The sequence below is a fragment of the Hordeum vulgare genome, chromosome 1H (genome assembly GCF_904849725.1).
Source record: "Hordeum vulgare subsp. vulgare chromosome 1H, MorexV3_pseudomolecules_assembly, whole genome shotgun sequence".
In the NCBI taxonomy this organism is placed as follows: domain Eukaryota; kingdom Viridiplantae; phylum Streptophyta; class Magnoliopsida; order Poales; family Poaceae; genus Hordeum; species Hordeum vulgare.
In genome coordinates this window covers 506304780-506326838 of record NC_058518.1, presented here as the reverse complement: position 1 = coordinate 506326838, position 22059 = coordinate 506304780, and the positions used below count along the sequence as shown (strand labels likewise).

At 43.2% G+C, this 22059-nt stretch overlaps 1 pseudogene; it reads right to left on the bottom strand.

The window, feature by feature from the left end:
• Positions 1-16067: 16067 nt before the first annotated feature.
• On the bottom strand, positions 16068-18975 carry LOC123402577 (annotated as a pseudogene).
• Between the last annotated feature and the right edge of the window lie 3084 nt (positions 18976-22059).

The window sequence follows — 22059 nt, the reverse complement described above, 5'->3', positions numbered from 1 at the left end:
AAAACTTCCATCTTCATGTGCATTGATTAGAAAGAGAATTTGATTCCTCTCAGTTAGTTTTGAGACATGGATTTGGTGATATTAAGAGTTATGTTAGTAGGGTATTGTGAATCCAGAAATACTTGTGTTGAAGTTAGTGATTCCCGTAACATGCACGTATGGTGAACCGATATGTTAGGAAGTCGGAGCATAATTGATCTATTGATTGTCATCCTTTGTGTTGCGGTCGGGATGGCGCGATGGTTAACACCTACCAACCCTTCCCCTAGGAGTATGCGTTTAGTACTTTGTTTCGATTACTAATAAAAACTTTCGCAATAAGTATGTGAGTTCTTCATGACTAATGTGAGTCCATGGTATAGATGCACTTTCACCTTCCACCATTGCTAGCCTCTCTAGTGCCGTGCAATTTTTGTTGTGCACAAACCCACCATATGCCTTCCTCAAAACAGCCACTGTACCTACCTACTATGGCATTTTCATAGCCATTCCGAGATATATTGCCATGCAACTCACACCGTTCCGTCTCATGACTTGTGCCGTCACTCTCATATTGCCATTGCATGATCGTAAGATAGCTAGCGAGTCATACGTCAAGCTAGATCGTTGCACATCCCGGTACACTGCCGGAGGCATTTCCTATAGAGTCATCATTGTTCTAAGCTTTGAGCTGTGAGTAGATAAAAATGTGATGATCATCATTATTAGAGCATTGTCCCATGTGAGAAAAAAAAAGAGGCCAAAGTTGCCCACAAAAAAATATATGGAAAGAGGCCAAAGAGCCCAAACAAAAAAAGGGAGAGAAAAAGAGAGAAGGGACAATGCTACTATATTTTCCACACTTGTGCTTCATAATAGCACCATGCTCTTCATGATTGAGAGTCTCTTGTTTTGTCACCACCATATGCTAGTGGGAATCTTCATTATATAACTTGGCTTGTATATTCCAATGATGGGCTTCCTCAAAATTGCCCTAGGTCTTCGTGAGCAAGCAAGTTGGATGCACACCCACTAGTTCTCCTTTTGAGCTTTCACATACTTATAGCTCTAAGTGCATCCATTGCATGGTAATCCCTACACTTTCACATTGATATCTATTGGTGGGCATCTCCATAGCCCTTTGATACGCCGAATCAATGTGACCATCTCCTCCTTTTTGTCTCACAACCTCCACCACACTCTATTCCACCTATAGTGCTATATCCATGGCTCACGCTCATGTATTGCGTGAGAGTTGAAAAAGGTTTGAGAAAGTAAGAGTGCGAAAACAATTACTTGGCCAATACCGGGGTTGTGCATGATTTAAATTAGTTGTGTGGGGATGATGGAACATAGCCAGACTATATGATTTTGCAGGGATAATTTTCTTTGGCCTTGTTATTACGAAAGTTCATGATTACCTTGCTAGTTTGCTTGAAGTATTATTGTTTTCATGACAATAGAAAACTATTGTTTTGAATCTTACGGATCTGAACATTCATGTCACATGAAAGAAGTTACAAAGGACAAATATGCTAGGTAGCATTCCACATCAAAAATTCAGTCTTTATCACTTCCCTACTCGAGGACGAGCAGGAGTTAAGCTTGCGGATGCTTGATACGTCTCCAACGTATCTATAATTTTTTATGGTTCCATGCTATTATCTTGTCAAACTTTGGATGTTTTGTATGCCTTTTATATCTTTTTTGGGACTAACTTATTAACTCAGTGCCAAGTGCCAGTTCCTGTTTTTTCCGTGTTTTTGACCCTTTTCAGAGGAGAATATTAAACGAAGTCCAAACGGAATAAAACTTCCAAAAAGATTTTTTTTTCCGGAACAGAAGGTACGCAGGGGGCATGAGAACCAAGGCACAGGCCACCAGGGGAGGCCACAAGCCCCCTAGGCGTGGCCAGGGGGCGCGCCTAGCAGGCTTGTGGGCCCCGTGTGGCTCGTCTGCCCTACTTCTTCCGCCTATAAATCCCCGAAAAATCCAAAACCCCGAGAGAGATCCACGAAAATACTTTTCCGCCGCCGCAAGCTTCTGTCTCCGCAAGATCCCATCTGGGGCACGTTCTGGTGCCCTGCCGGACGGGGGATTCGGATACGGAGGGCTTCTACATCAACACCATTGCCTCTCCGATGATGCGTGAGTAGTTCACCATAGACCTTCGGGTACATAGCTAGTAGCTAGATGGCTTCTTCTCTCTCTTGGATCTTCAATACAAAGTTCTCCATGATCTTCATGGAGATCTATCCGATGTAATCTTCTTTTGCGGTGTGTTTGTCGAGATCCAATGAATTGTGGATTTATGATCAGATTATCTATGAATCTTATTTGAGTTTCTTCTGGTCTCTTATATGCATGATTTCATATCCTTGTAATTCTCTTCGAGTTGTGGGTTTTGTTTGGCCAACTTGATCTATGATTCTTGCAATGGGAGAAGTGCTTTGTTTTGGGTTCATACCGTGCGGTGACCTCACCCAGTGACAGAAGGGGTAGCGAGGCACGCATCATGTTGTTGCCATCAAGGGTAAAAAGATGGGGTTTATATCTATTGCACGAACTTATCCCTCTACATCATGTCATCTTGCTTAAGGCGTTACTCTATTCGTCATGAACTCAATACACTAGATGCATGCTGGATAGCGGTCGATGTGTGGAGTAATAGTGGTAGATGCAGAAAGTATCGGTCTACTTGTCTCGGACGTGATGCCTATATGTATGATCATTGCCTTAGATATCGTCCTGACTTTGCACGGTTCTATCAATTGCTCGGTAGTAATTTGTTCACCCACCGTAATATTTGCTATATTGAGAGAAGCCTCTAGTGAACACTATGGCCCCCGGGTCTACTTCACATCATATTTTCAGCCTTACACTTTTACTTTGTTGCACTTTCCGCCTTCATATCTCACTTTGCAATCAATCTTGAAGGGATGGACAACCCCTTTATAGAGTTGGATGCAAGCTCGTTTGTGTTTGCGCAGGTACTCTGGACACTTGGCTTGATTCTCCTACTAGATTGATACCTTGGTTCTCAAACTGAGGAAAATACTTACTGCTGTTGTGCTGCATCACCCATTCCTCTTCAAGGGGAAAACCAACGCAAGCTCAAGAGGTAGCAGCGTCCGAGGACCTAGTCGGATGGAGACCCGTGGAGTCGAAAATGCCTGGCAAGGGCATTCAATGTCGTGCCTCATAGGCCCAAGGCACTGATAGTTCTCTCCTCCTCGGAGAGTGACAAGTCTGAGGTCGGCAAATGCAAATCTCCCCCGAGGAGGTATCTATTTTTATCTCCAGCCTTCATGTTTTGCATAGTATTTATAATCTCCATGGGCCTTCTAATCCTTCCCTTTCAGCTTCTACATGACTCAAGGGATAGTCACCAGCGACTGCGGATCCAATGCGCTTCCCTCTGAATTCTCCACGGGGCATCGCCCTACCCCTACCGCGCTCGAGGTGCTGGGGGAGGTGACATCACCGACTCCTCCCATGGTTACAATGGGCGGAACTGCCAGTTCATCCCTGGCTGGGATGGAGTCCTCGCCTGCCGAGGACCCTTTGGCCAGGGTTCCTTCCTCTACAGAAGGGACACACATCCTCGGTGCCCGAGGGCACCGAGACGAACCGTCCCTCCACCCTCATGGTTCATTCTCTGATAAGGGATAGGGAGGAGGTGGCCCAATCACCTCTGCTTGCCCGAGGACAAGAGTCTAGAGGGTGGGTCGATGAGGTGGAACAGGTTGTAGATGGCCCTTCCATTCTTGTCGAGCACCGTGATACGTCTCTAGCGTATTGATAATTTATGAAATATTCATGCAATATTTACCTATGTTTACAATTCTTTTATGTGGTTTTGATGCATTTTATATGATTTAATTAGAACTAACTCGGACTGACATTGTTTTCAGCAGAATTATTATGGTGTTTTTTATGCAGAAAATAAAAGTTCTCGTAATCGCCCGAAACTTTTTGACGATTGTTTGTGGACAATATGAGAAATACCAGAGTGAAGAACCACCGAAGGGGGGCCACCTGTGGGCCACAAGCTGTGATGGCCCCAACTTGATTGTATGCTAATCATACACGCAAATGCATATGATCAAGATCAAGGACTCACGTAAAGATATCACAACACAACTCTAGACACAAATAAAATAATACAAGCTTTATATTACAAGAAATGGGCCTCGAGGGCTCAAATACATAAGCTTGAATACAAACGAGTCAGCGAAAGCAACAATATCTGACTACAAACATAAACAAACAAGTTTGCCTTAAGAATGCTAGCACAAAAGACAACATGGATCGAAAAGGCAAGGACTCGTGTTTGGGAGCCTCCGAACTACTCATGGTCGTCGGCGGCCTCCATGTAGTAGTAGACTCCGTCGGGATAGTAGTAATTGTCAATGGGATCAACTGGCTCCTAGGCTTCGTCATCTGATTGTGGTAATCATATTGAAATGGAAAATTGGAGCAAAGCAATGGTGAGTATTCATCCAAAGTAAATCCTTTGGGATAGTTTGAACATGTGTTTATTTGATCCTTGCAGGAATAAAAAAATTACGTCCAGTATATGAATTTTCTTTTTTACTGTAGTGTGATAATTGGCTGAAATTTGTACACGGTATTGGGCTGTAGCTGTTTACATTGTACTAATGTTCTAGAACTTTTAGAGTTGCAGAAGTAAGATTGAAAAATTCTTCATTAAGTATGATTACGTTTTAGACACATCTTGTTTTGATTGCATAGTGTGCTTGTTTTGATGATTCTATTGTTTGTAGCGTGGGGTATAAGTCAAAGAGATGATAGAACACAATAGGTATTATGCAAGAACAATCATGAATCTATTTATAACAGTACCTAAATTAATCATTATTTTATTATACTAATTGATCTCCCAAGGTTTTATTGAGTTTTATGTGATCAAAGTTTTCAAGTTTTGGGGGAGATAACTATGGATGAAAGAATAAGGAGCGGCAAGACCCTAATATTGGGGATGCCGAAGTCACTCCAAGATAATATTCAAGGAATATCCAAGCATATAAGTTTGTGGATGCCCCGGAAGGCATCCTATCTTCGTCTCCAATCTATCGGTAATATCACTCAGAGCTATATTTTTATTCATCACATGATAAGTGCTTTGCTTGGAGCGTCGTGTGTTTTTGTTTTGTTTGTTTCCCTGTTTCCCAATCATTATTTTCTGATTTCACCTATTATGAGAGATCCACATTTATCATGATTTATTAGAATGCTCATTATGCTTCACTTATATCTTTGGGTCAAGGCAATTTGCGCTCATGTGCTTCTCTTATATCCTTAGATCACGACAATACTTACACTTTATAGAAATATTTTGCACTCTCATGCGTCACTTATACCTTTTTTAGAGTTGAATAGTTTGTGGTAATTTGCATCACTTATATGTTTGGTCCAAAAACAATAGGTATACAATAGTGCTATAATAAAGACTTGCATGTAGATCACCGAATAGGATGTGGTTGATCAATGGCATTGAGGTTATAATATGAAGGGTTAGTAGTAAATAATCTTTGTCTAGTAAAAATAACAGTGTTAAGGATTGTGATGTCCCACTCATTAAAATATCGGTCATGGCATGGACAGAAAGTTGGATCGTAACTTATCCTTGATTGATATCTCTTGTGTTGTCCAAATCGGGGGCGCGTGATGGTTAACTCCTCCCAACCTCCCTCCTCGGGGAATGCAACATTACTTTGCTTCGAAGGCTAATAAAATTTTGATGTTGAATACTTGAGTTCCTTATGAGTTATGACTAATGTGATTTTATGGACTATAAGAACTTCCACCTTTCTAGATTTTTTTGAATATCAACTCACAGTAGGAAAGGCTCTTATTGACTTTGTATTAACCACCAGTCACATATAGAATTTTTACATGGTGTGGTTACACTTGTCCACCTCCTTACAAGACCCACAAACTAGTGTTAGGTAGGTGTGTGAGGGGGGGGTCAATCTAGTTTTAAATTATAGAGTTTGAAAAAGCTTCCACAAACTGGAATAGAGAAAACTTAATCCTATAAGTTAAAAGCAACAAGTCTTTTTTGATTCTCTCCTTCCAAGCCTCAATCGGGGGGGTCCTTTTGAAACTTTTTCCATTCCATTCCATCCAAATACTCCATGCCAATGTAACAAATATTTACAGGAACATCGGGAGTTCCAATCCCCCTTTGCCACTGTGCAGTAGGTGTATCCTGGTGACTCCACCAGCCGTGGAGGTAAAGTTCATACCCACTTTATTCCAACAGGTTTTACTAAATTCATAGTCGAAGAAAAAGATTTTTAATGGTCTCTTCCTCTCCATTGTTACAAAGTACACATTGTACTTTATCAACCACGTTATAATGTCTTCTTTGAAGCAAACTTTTTGTGTTGATTTTGTCTTCCAAAAGTAACCAGACAAACATTTTCAGTTTCATGGTGCATCTTGACTTCCATATCATTTGAAATGCCATCCACCTCCACGTTCTGAAAATAGAAGCGATAATACTTAGCCTAGGTGAACTTGTCCCCCCAAACCTTTCCATATTTTGCTAGACTCTTCGGTACCATGATGTTAGATCATATTTCTCCATATGTGGTTTTGGTAATTGATGACAATCCCTATGGACTAAAGGATGCCTTGAGTTATATTCAAAGTATATGTTCATAGGCACTTCTTGAAGTCCATATGTTGGTTTCAAGGAGTTTATATGATTACCAAGGTGGTACTCAAGGTTTTATCCAAAGATTGGTCATAAAGACACAAGTTTGATCAAGACTAAGTCAAAGAGTGAATCAAGTTGATCAACACACAAAGCGTACAAGATGTATGATACGTCCAATGTATCTATATTTTTTTGTTGTTCCATGCTATTATGTTATTATTTTAGAACACTTTTTATGCACTTATCTACCAATTTATATTATTTATTAGCACTAACCTATTGACCCAATGCCGAGAGCCTGCTGTTGTTTTCTGCGTATTTTTCCACTTTCCAGGTTCCACTACCAAACAAAGCCCAATTGACCTGAAACTTTTTGTGGTTTTTTCTGGACCAAAATAAGACCAGGGAGCATGGAAAGAAGGCCGGGAGGCACACGAGGCCCCCACAAGCCATCATGTCGCGACCTGATGGCTTGTGGTCGCCTTGTGGCTCTCCCGACCTTGTTCTCTAGCTTATAAATTTCTATTTACCCTAAAAACTCCAGAGGAGGTCCCAAAACACTTTTTATGCCGTCGCAAGTCTCCGTTCCGATGGGAGGCCATCTAGAGCTCTGTTCCGGTACTCTGCTGGATGTGGGGTCGATCACGAAGTGCTTCTACATCAACCTTGTTGCCCTCATGGTGATGTGTGAGTAGTCCACTACAGACCTACGGGTCCATAGCAGTACCTGGATGGCATATCTCTCTCTTTGATCTTCAATACAATGATCATCGCATCTTCGCTTTGATCATATGATGTAACTCTTTTGTACGGTGCATTTGTTGGGATCCGATGAATTGTGGGTTTATGTTCAGATTATTCATGATAAATATTTGAGTCTCCTCTGATATATAATATGATTCTTGTGTGCATGATTATGATAGCTTCGTAATTCTCCCCAATCTATTGAAATAGTTTGGCCAACTAGATTGATATTTCTTTGGTGAGAGAGGTGCGTTGTAGTAGGTTCAACCTGGCGAGTTTCTATATCCCAATGACGGAAGGGGATAGGTTGTGTCTTTCTGTTGCTTTGTCTACATCATGTCATCTTACTCCAAGCATTACTTCGTCCGTCATGAACTTAATATGTAGAGAGGCAAGCATAGAAGCGCTCTTGAAGTGAAGTAATAGTAATAGTAGCAGGCAGGAGTTAGCCTATTTGTTTATAGACGTGATGCCTATATTTACATGACCATTGAAGTGAAAATCACATAACTATCTGCTCTTCTATCAATTGCCCCATAGTAATCTGTTTACCCACTCTATGCTTATTTTCATGAGAGATACCATTAGGGAAAGTATGCCCCCCGGGTTTATTCACAACATATTGCTGAAACCTCCAACACCTTGCTGACATTTATTTGCTTTTATTTTATTTTGCATTTAACAATTATCTACACACCTTGTTTGCTTGCAAATAACGAGACCAAGGGGATTGACAACCCTCTTGCCTGCGTTGGGTGCGAGTTGTTTGTTCTTTTGTGTGCAGGCGCTGAAGACGGTTGTGGATTGATATTCCTATTGGTTCGATAAATCTTGGTTTCATAACTGAGGGAAATACTTACCCACTATTTGATGCGGTTACACGTTCCTCTTCACGGAAAACCCAACACAAATCACGAGTATTAGGAAGGATTTCTAGCACCCTTGTTAGGGAATATCAGCAACAACTATCAAGTAACTCCACACAAAAATTTCATTCACTTGTTCCTCTTTTTGTTTGCTGGTATATTTGGTTTGTCTCAAAAAAATAAAAAAATATTATCTTTCCTTGTTTAGATTGTCACTAGATTGCATCTTCGCTCTCTAGTTTACCTGCCAAGCTATGCTATCTTTATCTTTGCCACAAACTAACAGAAAGTAAAGTGATGGCTATAAAGAAAGAGCTTGTTGGGAGACAACCCAATTATAGTATATTTCTGTCAGTGTGTGTAACATGATTATTGCCTCTTTAATGATTGTTTTTTTATGTTTTAAGTAGTGTTTGTGCCATGTAAAGCCTTTGGGATGATTTGCATGATGAGTAGAATTGATATGGTGCAAAAACAGAAACTTTGACGCCCAATGCAGAACTCCTCTGATTTTACTGGAACGTCTTTTTATGATGAATGTTTTACACAGAACTGATATACAAATTCCCCACGTCGTCCTAACGGTTCAGAATCTTTGGAGTTACAGAAGTATGGCAATTAAATATATTACTACATCATGTTCTGTTTTAAACAGATTCTGTTTTTTGCATGCATAGTTTGCTTCTTTTGATTATGATATGGATTATATCGGGGGTATAAGCCATGTAGAAGTTTGAATACAACACCTTATGCTAAAATAAAAGAAGAATAAATTTATAAAAGTACCTAAAAGTGTTTATTATGTTGCCTATACTAACGGATCTCACGAAGTTTTGTTGAGTTTTGTGTGATTGAAGTTTTCAAGTTTAGGGTATTATTTCGATGGAAAAAGGAATGGGAAGTGGCAAGAACCTAATCTTGCGGATTCCCAAGGCACCCTAAGATAATATTTTAGGAAGACTCAAGCATCTAAGCTTGGGGATGCCCCGGGAAGGCATCCCCTCTTTCGTCTCAATCCATCGGTATGTCACTTGGAGCTACATGTTTATTCATCACATGATATGAGTTTTGCTTGGAGTGTTGTTTGATTTTGTTTACTTTTACTTTCAGTTTTACGCAATCATTGTTTGCTGGACACACCTATTTGAGAGAGAGACACCATCATCATGATTTGTTAGAATACTCTATGTGCTTCACTTATATCTTTTGAGCTTAGTAGTTGCTCTAGTACTTCACTTATATATTTTTGACCACGGTGGCATGTAGATTTTATAAAAATAATATGCTCTCGTTCTTCACTTATATTTGTTTGAGAGCAGCAAAAATAGTGACGGTAATTTGACGGAAAAACACTACTATTCCTTTTGAAAGATCCACACTCGTACTCCATTGCTATATTTGTACTACATAGAGATTATCATTCATGCATAACTATGTGGGGACCCTTACACTATAGAACTTGGTTTGCATATTCCAATGATGAGCCTCCTCAAATGAGCTCTAGGTCTTCATGAGCAAACAAGTTGTATGCACCCCCACTAGTTCCATTGGAGAGCTTACCTTAGCTCATATGTGCATCCGTTACATGGCAATCCCTACTCCTCACATCATATCTATCATTTGGCTTTCTCTCGCCTATGGTTGTCCTCATTGATGTGAGCCTTTCACACATTTTTGTCTTCCTTCCCCATCATTATTCTATTTGCCATCCTAAGTGCCAACACATCTTGCTTACGCTCATCCATTGCATGAGTGCTCAAAATCAAAAGGGAGAGGATCATTTTGGCTTGTGCCTGACTAGTGGTCTAGGGATGAGTCAAAATAAGATTCCAAAGGAGACTAAGTGTGAGGTTTAGTAGATTGAGTTCTCAATTAAAAAATATTTATGATCTCAACCCATCTCCCACTTCTTGCACGCAAACACCATTTGGAGACATTCGAGTCACGTAATTAGAGGGTGGGTCGTGAGAGTTCTATGTGGGTTTAGGTGTGTTTCCATGGGCTTGCGTCCAGAGGAAGATCTCGTTCAACCCATGGAAGATTGCGGTGTGCAAGTTCAAGTTGAGCATCACGAAGAGATCATGCTTCAATCTTGCCTTGCATTGTGAGGCATTGGACTTATGAAGATGTGCTGAAGAGTGGCTCACCCAGAGTGAAGTATGGGGCCGCAATCTACTAGTCTTCATCGAGCCGACGCAATCAATAAAGGTGGTCCATCTTAAGGAGGACAACATCATCATCATTTAGCTCAAGTGGACTATGCACAAGGCAAAGGTTTTTCCTTGATAGGTTTTCTATTTTACTGGTCTCAGTGTCTTAGTTGGGAGATCGGGTTATAGGATATATTGTCGTACTATCAAGGGGGGCTCTCAAGTGAGTAGCTTGATCGTATCGTTCCTTGAGAGCTCAAACCATTGCATTCTTCACATCATCATCTTTCTTGGTTCTTGGTTGGATTTTCTCTATGTGGGTTCTCGAGCTTATGGCCATCTTCATGACAAGCTTTAGTTCATCGAAAACGGAGTCCATATGCATCTTCTATGATGTTTTTGATGTTGGAGTTTTTGTCGGTTCTTCATTCATAGAGGTTTCACATCTTTGTTTGTATAGTACTCGTCGTGTGCTATCCAACAAGCTTGAGTTTGATCAATTTGGAGCTCGTATGTAAAAGTTATGGCGGGTTTAGTGCGAGGGTAGTTTTTCTATGTTAAGCGGAAGTACCGATGGGAGAGAAGCGGTAGTAATGCTCGGGCGGTACTACTGCCCTCCTCTTCTGGTCCCACTTCCGCTTATTTGAGCTCTCTGGTTTCCTCGGGCACCATTGCCCATTTTTAGCGGAAGTACCGCTGGGAGCGGAGTGGTAGTACCGCTCGGGTCGTACTGCTAGCCTCCACTTTTGGCCCCACTTCCGCTTATTTGAGCGCTCACGTATTGGTTCTGCATCCCCAACGGTAGTACCGCTGGATCGGCTGGTAGTACCTCTTTGGCAGCACTACCGCCTCGAGATTTCTACTATTTGCATGCTTTTTCTTGAAACTTTCATTCCAGCGGAAGTACCGCTCGCCTGAGCGGTACTACCGCTTATGTACGGGCTAAGTGCATAACGTTTGGATTTGGGGGGACCTATTTAAGGGGATCTTCTTCCCCAATGGTTCCCAACTCTTGAGATTGTGTTCTTCCCCCATTGTTGACCTTCTTCAAGCTTTCTAACTCTCAATCCCTCCTATGATTCTTGCTGGTTCTTAAGGGAAAAGATAGAGGAGACCTAGATCCAAATTCCCACCAATCACTTTCTCCTCTATGTGAGGGGAACCCCCTCGATCTAGATCGTGGAGTTCTTTGTGAGATCCTTGGTCTTCTTGTCATATTCCTCCATAGCTTTTGTTGTTGTGGATGGATTTCACTTTGAGGGAGTTGACCACTTCATGTGTTCTTGCCATTGCATTAGTTGCATCTATTTGAGTTCTCCACAGTGATACGTGGAAGGAAAAAATTGAAAAACTTATTTGTCTTGGGTTCTTTGTACCTAATGACCCACAAGTATAGGGGGTCAATCGTAGTCCTTTCGATAAGTAAGTGTGTCGAACCCAATGAGGACCGGAAGGAAATGACAAGCAGTTCAACAAGGTAATTTCTGCAAGCACTGAAATAGTGGTAACAAGTTGTTTGATAGCAATATAAGTGTAACAAGTGACAAGTAGCAATAGTAACAATAGGTCCAGCAAGGTAGCCTAATCCTTTTGTGGCAAAGGACAGTCCAGAACAATTTTTTATAATAGGCAAAGCGTTGTTGAGGGCACACGGGAATTTCATCTAGTCACTTTCGTCATGTTGGGTTAATTCGCGTTCGGTATTTTGATAATTTGATATGTGGGTGGACCAGTGCTTGTGTACTATTCTTACTTGAACAAACCTCCCACTTACGATTACCCCCCCCCCCCCAAGCAAGCATCTGCAACTACAAGAAAATTATTAAGAATAAATTCTAACCATAGCATTAAACATAGGGATCCAAATCATCCCCTTATGAAGTAGTGCATAGACTGGGGTTTAAGTTTCTGCCACTCTCGCAACCCACCCTCTAATTACTAATCCACAATGCATTACCTTAGGCCCAAAATATGGTGATTTTTATGTAGTCGACGTTCACATAACACCACTAAGGGAATCACAACATTCATATCATCAAAATATCGAACGAATATCAACTTCACATGACTACTTGCAACATGATTTCTCCTGTGGCCTCAAGAACAAAAGTAACTATTCACAAGTGATAAACATGTTCATGATCAGAGGGGTATTATATAGCACTAGTTTACTGCCCGTGCGTTGCCACGGAGCAACGAAACACATTGTTATTAAATAATTGTTTTAATTTAAAAGTGTCTTTCAAACATGACATCATGTGATTTTGATATCTATAATAACAAATTCATTCTCTATACGTTTATTTCCTCATGCTTCTTCCAGCATAGGCAATTGTCACGTCTCTTCAACCACTCTCTCCTCGTAAGAAGATAAAGCGATATTTTTCTCATTGCCATTTCTTTCTCTTCACCTTTTTCTTGCCATGGTGTGTAAGCCCTCTTTTCAAAATCTTCTATTATATAGTATACAACCCAAAAAGCATATGATTCGATCACCTCCAAGTTTGAACATGACACTAAGAGCCAACATTCCTGGTTAACAGAAAACTATGACAACAAACTACCATCACACGGAATATATAAGTGTGTGTGTATATTCTTCAGGTTCTCAATATCTAACATCGGAAATGTACATAATAACATTTCACTGAAAGTTTCTTGTGATGTGCACGTTCGATCTTCGGGTTCCTTTTCTCCTATCAAAGCATCTCCTTTTCCAATCTATCAAAAAAAAGTAGCTCCCACGCAAATGGGGCTTGGATCGGCGAAGCAGCGAGAGAGGAAGTACTCGTCAAGCTCGATAACGATCGAGAACCAGCTTGATACTTGACTGGCGGTGGTAGGCTGTGAGAAGACGTGATGCAGTCTAGCTCACTCACTGCAGGAAGTAGTTCTACACACATCAATATTCAAACACAAAAATTGAAATATGACACACTATTCAAAAAAAGCGCAATGTGCACGCAACATGATATTATTTTATTCATGGACTTGTCATGCGCACAACAGGTGCGCATTTGAATTTGAAAATGAAGTAATCATTATTGGATATGCATATATAGACTTTTCATGCATAAATTGAATCCTACATGCACCTGCAATCATGAATCAAACCTGCACATGTGAAATACCTCTATATTGGTGACGATTGATTTTTTTCCATTTTGGTAGCCATCTGCAATCATGCATCAACTCTCCAAATCATATCATGATCTAAATTGTCCCAATTTGTAAGTCTGCACATTATAACAAGCATCAATTTCAAGGTTAGGGAAACGCTAATATGATTCACTTTTTACAATGCATTTTCACCCATAAGATGGCAAAAGAAATTGGATTTGACACTATAGTGATCATCTGCAGATTTTGAATTATTCCTTTTAAAACTTGTGAAAAAAAGATGCTCATTTATTGGCATATATTGAAAAACAGTGAAAAGATGCTAAATTATTGTCATATTGTTTTATTGAAGTCAGATTACTGAAGATTCTGTTCTTGGCAAGAACATATATATTTACCATTGTGCAACACCGCATAAACTATCAATCACAGATATATCAACAACATGGTTTCCACTTTTAGAGATTCTGAAAAGCCAATTCAAACTAATTAGTACAGGTGGAGGCCTCTCCTATTTTCTTCAATTCATCTTACCTCTTTTATTTAATCTTCTTTCAACATCTGAGATATATTATTGAAAAAAGTACATACCTCACTGGATTATGTTTGTCCCTAATATAGTTACCCTGGAACAATTGGAAGTATTGAACTGATGGGAAAGAAGCCAAGCCTGCAAGTCAACGAGGAATATGAAGTTAACTCTGATGTGCTGCTATCGCCATCTGTGTGACCTCGTTGGTTCTCCAATCCATCTGCCACGCTCTTCTCAAATGTCTGCTCCCTGCGGCCTATCCATCACAACCATAATACTATCCCAAGGGGGTAGCGACGTGGGAACGATGCCGTCACCCGACTCGCCTTGGAGTCTTAGGATTTCGCCCGATGGCCATGGTCCGAAGGTGCTGGGCGAGGAGAGGGTCCACAACGACCACCAAGGTGGAAAACGACGTCCAAAGACGACGTGCCGTCTAGGCTTTCGCTCAGAGCCACCTCGTCGAGCAACCCCACGCAATCGGACTAAGGACGGCACAGTGAAAGGTAGATGCTTGGGACCTCCCTGAAGTATATGCTTCTGAACAGTACATAAGATCTGAAAGATTGACAAGTATTTCCTATCAACATTTTCAAAATGGGAAAATGACAAGACAAGTACCCAAATTAAATGTTGCCAAGTAACCAAAACTCAAGAGCAGGTGCTTGGTTTGCCAATCTAGCATGGAAAAAGATAATTGGCCCTAATATGATAATTGGGTACAGACCTGCGCGAGCACCATCTCGTCGGACTCGCGGGGAGCGGCGGCGGGGCTCTCTCTCTCTCTCTCTGCGGCGCGGCGAGCGGTTAGCGCTAGGGCTCGAGGCGAACTGAACTTGGGGAAGACGCGGAGGGTGGTGGTGCGGTGCACCGGCTTCCTCCGCCTACGCTGGTGTATTGGGCGCGGACGCGTGCGCGGCCGCTGCCTCCAGCGCCACCGAGTCCTGCGAGAAGGCGTCGAACGCGCGGCGCTCGCTGGCGCAGTCGTCCCGGTCGCCGGTGACGGCGGGGAGGTGCGCACAGATGCCAATGCCCATCGCCCGTAGCTGCTAATATGCCTCCCGTAGGGGCACGAATAAATCACCGTAGCGGAGGTGCCAACGCGATGGGTTCGGCGTCCCTGCCGAGGCCAACGCGAGAGGGGGGGCATGGCGGCTGGGCAAGGGAGTTGGGGGAGATAGGGACCTGGGAGGTGCGTGAGTGGGTTGTGGCTGTTGGATGAATCTCGTGCGTGTGTTGAGATACAATTAGGGCCTTTTTTAGTGAACCGGTTCTTTTCTTTATTTAATCGCCTGTTTTATGGAGGGATGGAAAAAATCGATGAAAGTGCCAGCGGAAGGAGGTGGGGAACGAACGAGAGGTTGAACCATCGCTGCCAGGTCGAACCATCACGACGTTCGATCCTGCTTTAATAGTAGAGATGTTTGACAGCTTGCGGTTCTTTGAACTTGATATTGAAATGTCACCGACTTTAGTAATAAATCATATATAACAGAAAACAAGCATAAATAAATGCCATCCACAACTGGAGTACAGATGAAATTAAAAAGAATAGGAAAGTAAATGTCACCTCTTAGGACTAAACTGTTGAAGGTAATAAAGATCAGGTACATCAGATGACTCCTACATAAATGATAGAAAAATGGTTCTCAAATACTAACGTGTTAGTGCCTTACATGTAAAAAAAGCACATTTAGAGCATAAAACATCAAGTCAAATAATCAAACACTTCAAAAGCTGACAAAGGTCTACATTTGGGCATGACAAAGATTGATCATAACATCTAGGGTGTATTAGTATAAGGTCAGATATGAATCATCACTAAATATATTTACCACAAACAAGAAACGTGGTTTTCCAATGTAAGAATAACACTGAAATTGCTCTGATTACTATTAATGCTTGGAACTCATCTGGCTCCCTAACATTCTCGTCGAAGTTCTTCTCATATTGTTACGAAGATGCGCCTTTGGTTCCTTCCTCTTGGATCAGTGGTATGCATGCACGGTGCCATTTCTTCTCGGAGGTCTACCAGGAATAGACCCTGGCTTGAACCTTGACGCCTCATGCCTCGCAAGCTCCGGCGGCACGGGACTATTGCTCTGCACAAGCATCTGCTTAAGTTCATAGAAATGTCAGTGTCCTCCATGGTCAAAAACGATGTCGAGAGCCCCTTCTTCCCGGCACGTCCGGTCCTCCCGATACGATGCGTGTACAGATCGATCGAGTTGGGCATCTCGTAGTTGATCACGTGAACGACCTCCGGGACGTCAATGCCGCGGGCGGCCAGGTCGGTGGCCACGAGCGCGTTGAACCTGTCGTTCCTAAACCCGTCGAGGCTGGCCTTCCTCTCGTCCTGCGACTTCCCCCCGTGCAGCGCCGTCACCCTGCTCAACCCCGCGTATTCCAAATCGTTGGTCAGCTTCTCCACGAAGTTCTTCGTGTTGCAGAACACAATGGTCGTCCTTCTGTCCTTGCCGAGGTCAGCGAGGATCCTCGTCAGCCGTGGCATCTTCTCTTGCACCTTCACCATGATCACGTTCTGGGCGACGAGGTCCGCCGCCTTGCCGGCGAAGCCGACCGTGACGGCCACCGGGTTCCGGAGGTACTTCGTGGCAAGCCGCTCCATGGCCGGCGGCATGGTGGCGCTGAACATGTGGGTCATCCTGTATGTCCTCGCCTCGTCCAGCTCCTCGTCCGCGTTCTCCGGTTTCAGGTGGCTTGGCGGCATCTCGTCGAGCACGCCGACGACCTACGGCTCGAACCCCATGTCGATCATCCTGTCGGCCTCGTCGAGCACCACGTAGTTGCACCGGTTGAGCATGGCGTACCTGCTCTCCAGGCAGTCGAGGAGCCTGCCCAGCGTCGCGACGATGACCTCGCACCCCCGCTCGAGCATGCTCGCCTGCTTCTGGATCGTCGACTGGTCGTCCGCCTTGCCACCCACGATGGACACGACCCTGATGCCTAGGCATGCCGCGAGCTTCACCGTCTCCCTCTCGATCTGCTGCGCCAGCTCCCGTGTCGGCGCCAGGACGACGGACCCTCATCTGCCTCGCTGTGGCTGGTCGGGGGGCGGCATGCCGGAGATGTAGGCCAGCATGGGGAGCACGAAGGTGGCGGTCTTGCCGGAGCCGGTTTGGGCGACGCCGATGACGTCGCGCCACTGGAGGCCGAGCGGCACGGCGGCCATCTGGATCGGCGTGGGCTTTCTGTATCCGGCCCTATCGACGTTCCGGAGCAACTCGGCGCCGAGCCTGCTCTTCGCCCAACTCCGCATGGGCCGGGGCACGCGGGAGCCCCTGTAGGAGATGCCGAAGTCCTTGCGCAGGATCCGCTGGTCGCGCTCCGTCATCTCGTCGGCGCGCTTGTCCGTCCAGTGCCTGTCCACGTGCATGTCCAGGGCGTCGTACGTCGCCGCGGCGCCGGCACCGTAGTCCTTCTGGAGCGCGGCCGCCGCGACCTTCTTCTTCTCGCGCCGGTCGATGCCGGCGAGGAAGCCGCGGCCGTAGAGCAGCAGCGCGCGTCGTGCGCTGGCTGGTTGTTGGCGGCATCGACGCGGCTGGTGTCGTCCGTGCTCGCCCAGTCGAAGCGGAACCTATCCCGCGGCTTGGCGACCACGATGGGTCCGGCGTCCCTGCCGAGGCCAACGCGAGAGGGGGCAATGGCGGATGGGGAAGATGGGGACGTGGGAGGTGCGTGAGTGGGTTGTTGGATGAATCTCGTACGTGGGTTGAGATACAATTAGGGCATTTTTTAGTAAACCGGTTTTTCTTTATTTAATCGCCTCGTTTATGGAGGGATGGAAAAAATCGGTGGAAGTGCCAGCGAAAGGAGGTGGAGGTGGGGAGCTAACGAGAGGTCGAACCATCCCGCTGGTTGAACCATCACGACGGCACATCCTGCTTTAATAGTAGAGATAATGAATCTGAACATATGATCTTCCACCAAATAAACCATAAAGCATCAAGTACAAGATGTAATTAACAGTAGACACACCCGAGGTACCAATTCGAGGTTAAGGTACAAGATTTCCCTCTCCGGGAGGGAAGTTCCTCCGGTGGAATCACTCCGCCGGAGGGCAAAAGTGCTCATGTCCAGGTTCCGCCTCGAGACGGCAGCGCTTCGTCCCAAAAGTCCTCCTTCATTTTTCTTAGGGTGAAGGAGAATTTATACTAGAAGATGAGTGCGAGAGGTGGGCCAGGTGGCCCACTAGCTAGACATCAAGTCGCGCGAGGGGTGCGTGGCGCGCCCTAGTGTCTAGTAGCCGCCTGGTGGCCCCCCTCCGATACTTCTTCGCTCCAATATTTTTTATTTTTTATAAAATAAGTCTTCGTAAATTTTTCGCCCAATTGGAGATGTGCGGAATAGATATCTCTGACATAGCTTTTTCAATTCCAGAATTCCATGTGCCGGTATTCTCTCACTTGATGTAAACCTTGCATATTATGAGAGAAAAGGCATTATAATTACTCCGTCAAGTGAAAAAAAACATTAAAACACTATAAATAATAATAATAAAAACATGATGCAAAATGGACGTATCAACTTCCCCAAGCTTAGACCTCGCTTGTCCTCAAGCGGAAACCAATAACGAAAATCATGACCACATGCTTTGAGAGAGAAGTGTCGATAAAAATAAAATACGGACATATCAGCATCATTCTCATTATTGTAATAGCAAATAACGCTTTATAAAATACTTCATCACAACATTCTCATCATATCATAAAGGCTTCTTATAAACAAATAGCAATTCATCACAACATTGAAGTATGAAGCATAAAATCTATTGAAAACTAACAAACTACGTTCTCAGTCAACTTTGCAACACAAACCATCATATTTTCAGGATCACACATAGGAGCTTTTAAGAAAGTCTACATACCCAACCATCAGTTAGTCTTCTATGATTGGTAACACTCATCGCATACATATGAGCAAAAGGTTTCAACTTGACACATAAAAAGATAAGGGCTTATAGTGTCGCCTCCCAACGTATTCACCTCAAGGGTGATGTCAACAATAATAATTCATGACCACCCACATTCAGTTGGATATATATGTTTAGATCTTTCGCCACCATAGTATGCTTGCCAAAGAGAAGATAAAGGAAGCAGAGGAAAATACTTTGATTCTTGCACAAAAGTAAATACATAAAGATAAAAGTAAATACATAAAGATAAAAGACAGGCCCTTCACAGAAGGAAAGAGAGGTTGTCATGCGCTTTTTAGTTGTATGCCAAATCCCTTAGTGCAAAGGAACGTTACATTATATTGCTCCTTATGACAACAACCTTTATTATGCGTTTTATCGCTTTTATTATCGCCATCACAAGTTTGTACAATGCTTAATTTTCCTTACACTAAATGATCGAACATGTTTAGAAGCAACTTTTATTGCCTTTTACACCGATAAAAACTTACTTAAAGGACCTTACTCAATCCATAGGTAGGTATGATGGACTCTTGGAACATGGGTTTGGGTTTAAGATTTTGGATGCACAAGTACTATCTCTACTTAGTGCAGAGTTTTGGCTAGCAAAGGTATTTGGCAAGCACCATATGTTAGAGGATCTATAACAATATAAATTCTACGTGAATGTGAACAAGCATAAATCATTATGTTGTCTTCCTTGTAATTAGAGAGGACTCACAATCATAAAAGATGTCAAGAATAATGTATTTGCATGTAAATCTTCTTTTAACTTATTAATTCTTTGCAAATAGGGGTGAGAACCGTGGTAAAAGTAGTCAAAAGGGCGAGAACCCACTTACGATTACCCCCCCCCCCCCCCCCCCCGCAAGCATCTGCAACTACAAGAAAATTATTAAGAATAAATTCTAACGATAGCACTAAACGTAGGGATCCGAATCAGCCCCTTACGAAGTAGTTCATAGAGTGGGGTTTAAGTGCTGCCACTCTCGCAACCCTCCCTCTAATTACTAATCCACAATGCATTACCTTAGGCCCAAAATATGGTGATTTTTTATGTAGTCGACGTTCACATAACACCACTAAGGGAATCACAACATTCGTATCATCAAAATATCGAACGAATATCAACTTCACATGACTACTTGCAACATGATTTCTCACGTGGCCTCAAGAACAAAAGTAACTACTCACAAGTGATAAACATGTTCATGATCAGAGGGGTATTATATAGCATAATGAATCTAAACATATGATCTTCCACCAAATAAACCATAAAGCAACAACTACAAGATGTAATTAACACTACTAGACACACTCCAGGTACCAATCTGAGGTTCCGGTACAAGATTGAGTACAAGAGATGAACTAGGGTTTTGAGAGGAGATGATGCTGATGAAGATGTTGATGGAGATTGACCTCCCCAAGATGAGAGGGTTGTTGGTGATGACAATGGCCTCGATTTCCCCCTCCGGAGGGAAGTTCCTCCAGCGGAATCGCTCCGCTAGAGGGCAAAAGTGCTCCTCCCAGGTTCCGCCTCGAGACTGCGGCACTTCATCCCGAAAGTCCTCTCCTTAATTTTTTTAGGGCGAAGGAGAATTTATACCAGAAGATGGGCGCCAAAGGTGGGCCAGGTGGCTCACTAGACATCAGGTCACGCCAGGGGTGCGTGGCACTCCCTCGTGTCTAGTGGCCGCCTGATAGACCCCCTCCGGCACTTCTTCATTCCAGTATTTTGTTATTTATTATAAAATAAATCTCCGTAAATTTTCAGCCTAATTTGAGATGTGCAGAATATGTATCTCCAACATACCTTTTTCAGGTCCAGAATTCCATGTGCTGACATTGTCCCACTTGATGTAAACCTTGCATATTATGGGAAAGGCATTAGAATTACTCCACCAAGTGGCAAAATGCATAAAAGCACTATAAATAACAGTAACAAAACATGATGCAAAATGGACATATCAGTACCCTAGAGCTTGTTCCTCTTGGGTGATTTGGCGCCCTAGACGATTGGTGGTGCCTCAGAGCTCAATCATTGTGGTGTAAAGCTCCTAGAAAGTGTTGGGGTCTCCAATTAGGTTGTGGACATTGCCCCGAGCATTTTAGGTCACCTCGTAGCCACAATCCTTTATGGTGAAGCTTCATGGTATTGTTGGGAGCCTCCAATTAAGTTGTGGAGTTTGCCCCAACCTTGTTTGTACGGGTTCAGTGACCACCCTCAAGGGTTCCTTAGTGGAATCATGACATCTTGCATTGTGTGAGGGCGTGAGGAGATTACGGTGGCCTTAGTGGCTTCTTAGGGAGCATTGTGCCTCCACACCGCTCCAAACGGAGATTAGCATCCGCAAGGGTGTGAACTTCGGGATACATCGTTGTCTCCACGTGCCTCGGTTATCTCTTACCAGAGCCCTTTACTTATGCACTTTACTGTGTGATAGCCATATTGTTTCTTGTTATATATCTTGTTACCACCTAGTTGTTTATCTTGCTTAGCATAAGTTGTTGGTGCACATAGGTGAGCCTAGTTCTTTTAGGTTTTGTGCTTGATTAATTAAACGTTAGTTCTATTCTACATTTGTTTAAGCCTAAACCGTAATTAATTTAAAGCACCTATTCACCTCCCCCCCTAGGCGACATCCCCGTCCTTTCACATGCATTGCCCGTTCTCACCTCAAGACTTGGTGCAAACTTCGCAGGTGCATCCAAACCATGTGATATGATACACTCTATCACACATGAGCCTTATTATATCTTTCCTCGAAGCAGCCACAATACCTACCCATTATGTTATTTTCATAGCCATTCGGAGATACATTGCAACACAATTTCGATTGTTACTATTCATTACATGACATGAGCATTCATTGTCATTTTTCTTTGCATGATCATATAGGGCTGACAAGATATTTGTGGCAAAGCCACCGTTCATCATTGTTATAGATGTTATGCTAGATCGTTGCACATTCCGGTACACTGCCATAGGCATTCATATGTAGTCATCATATTTTTCATATGTCGAGTTGTAAGTAAATAAAAGT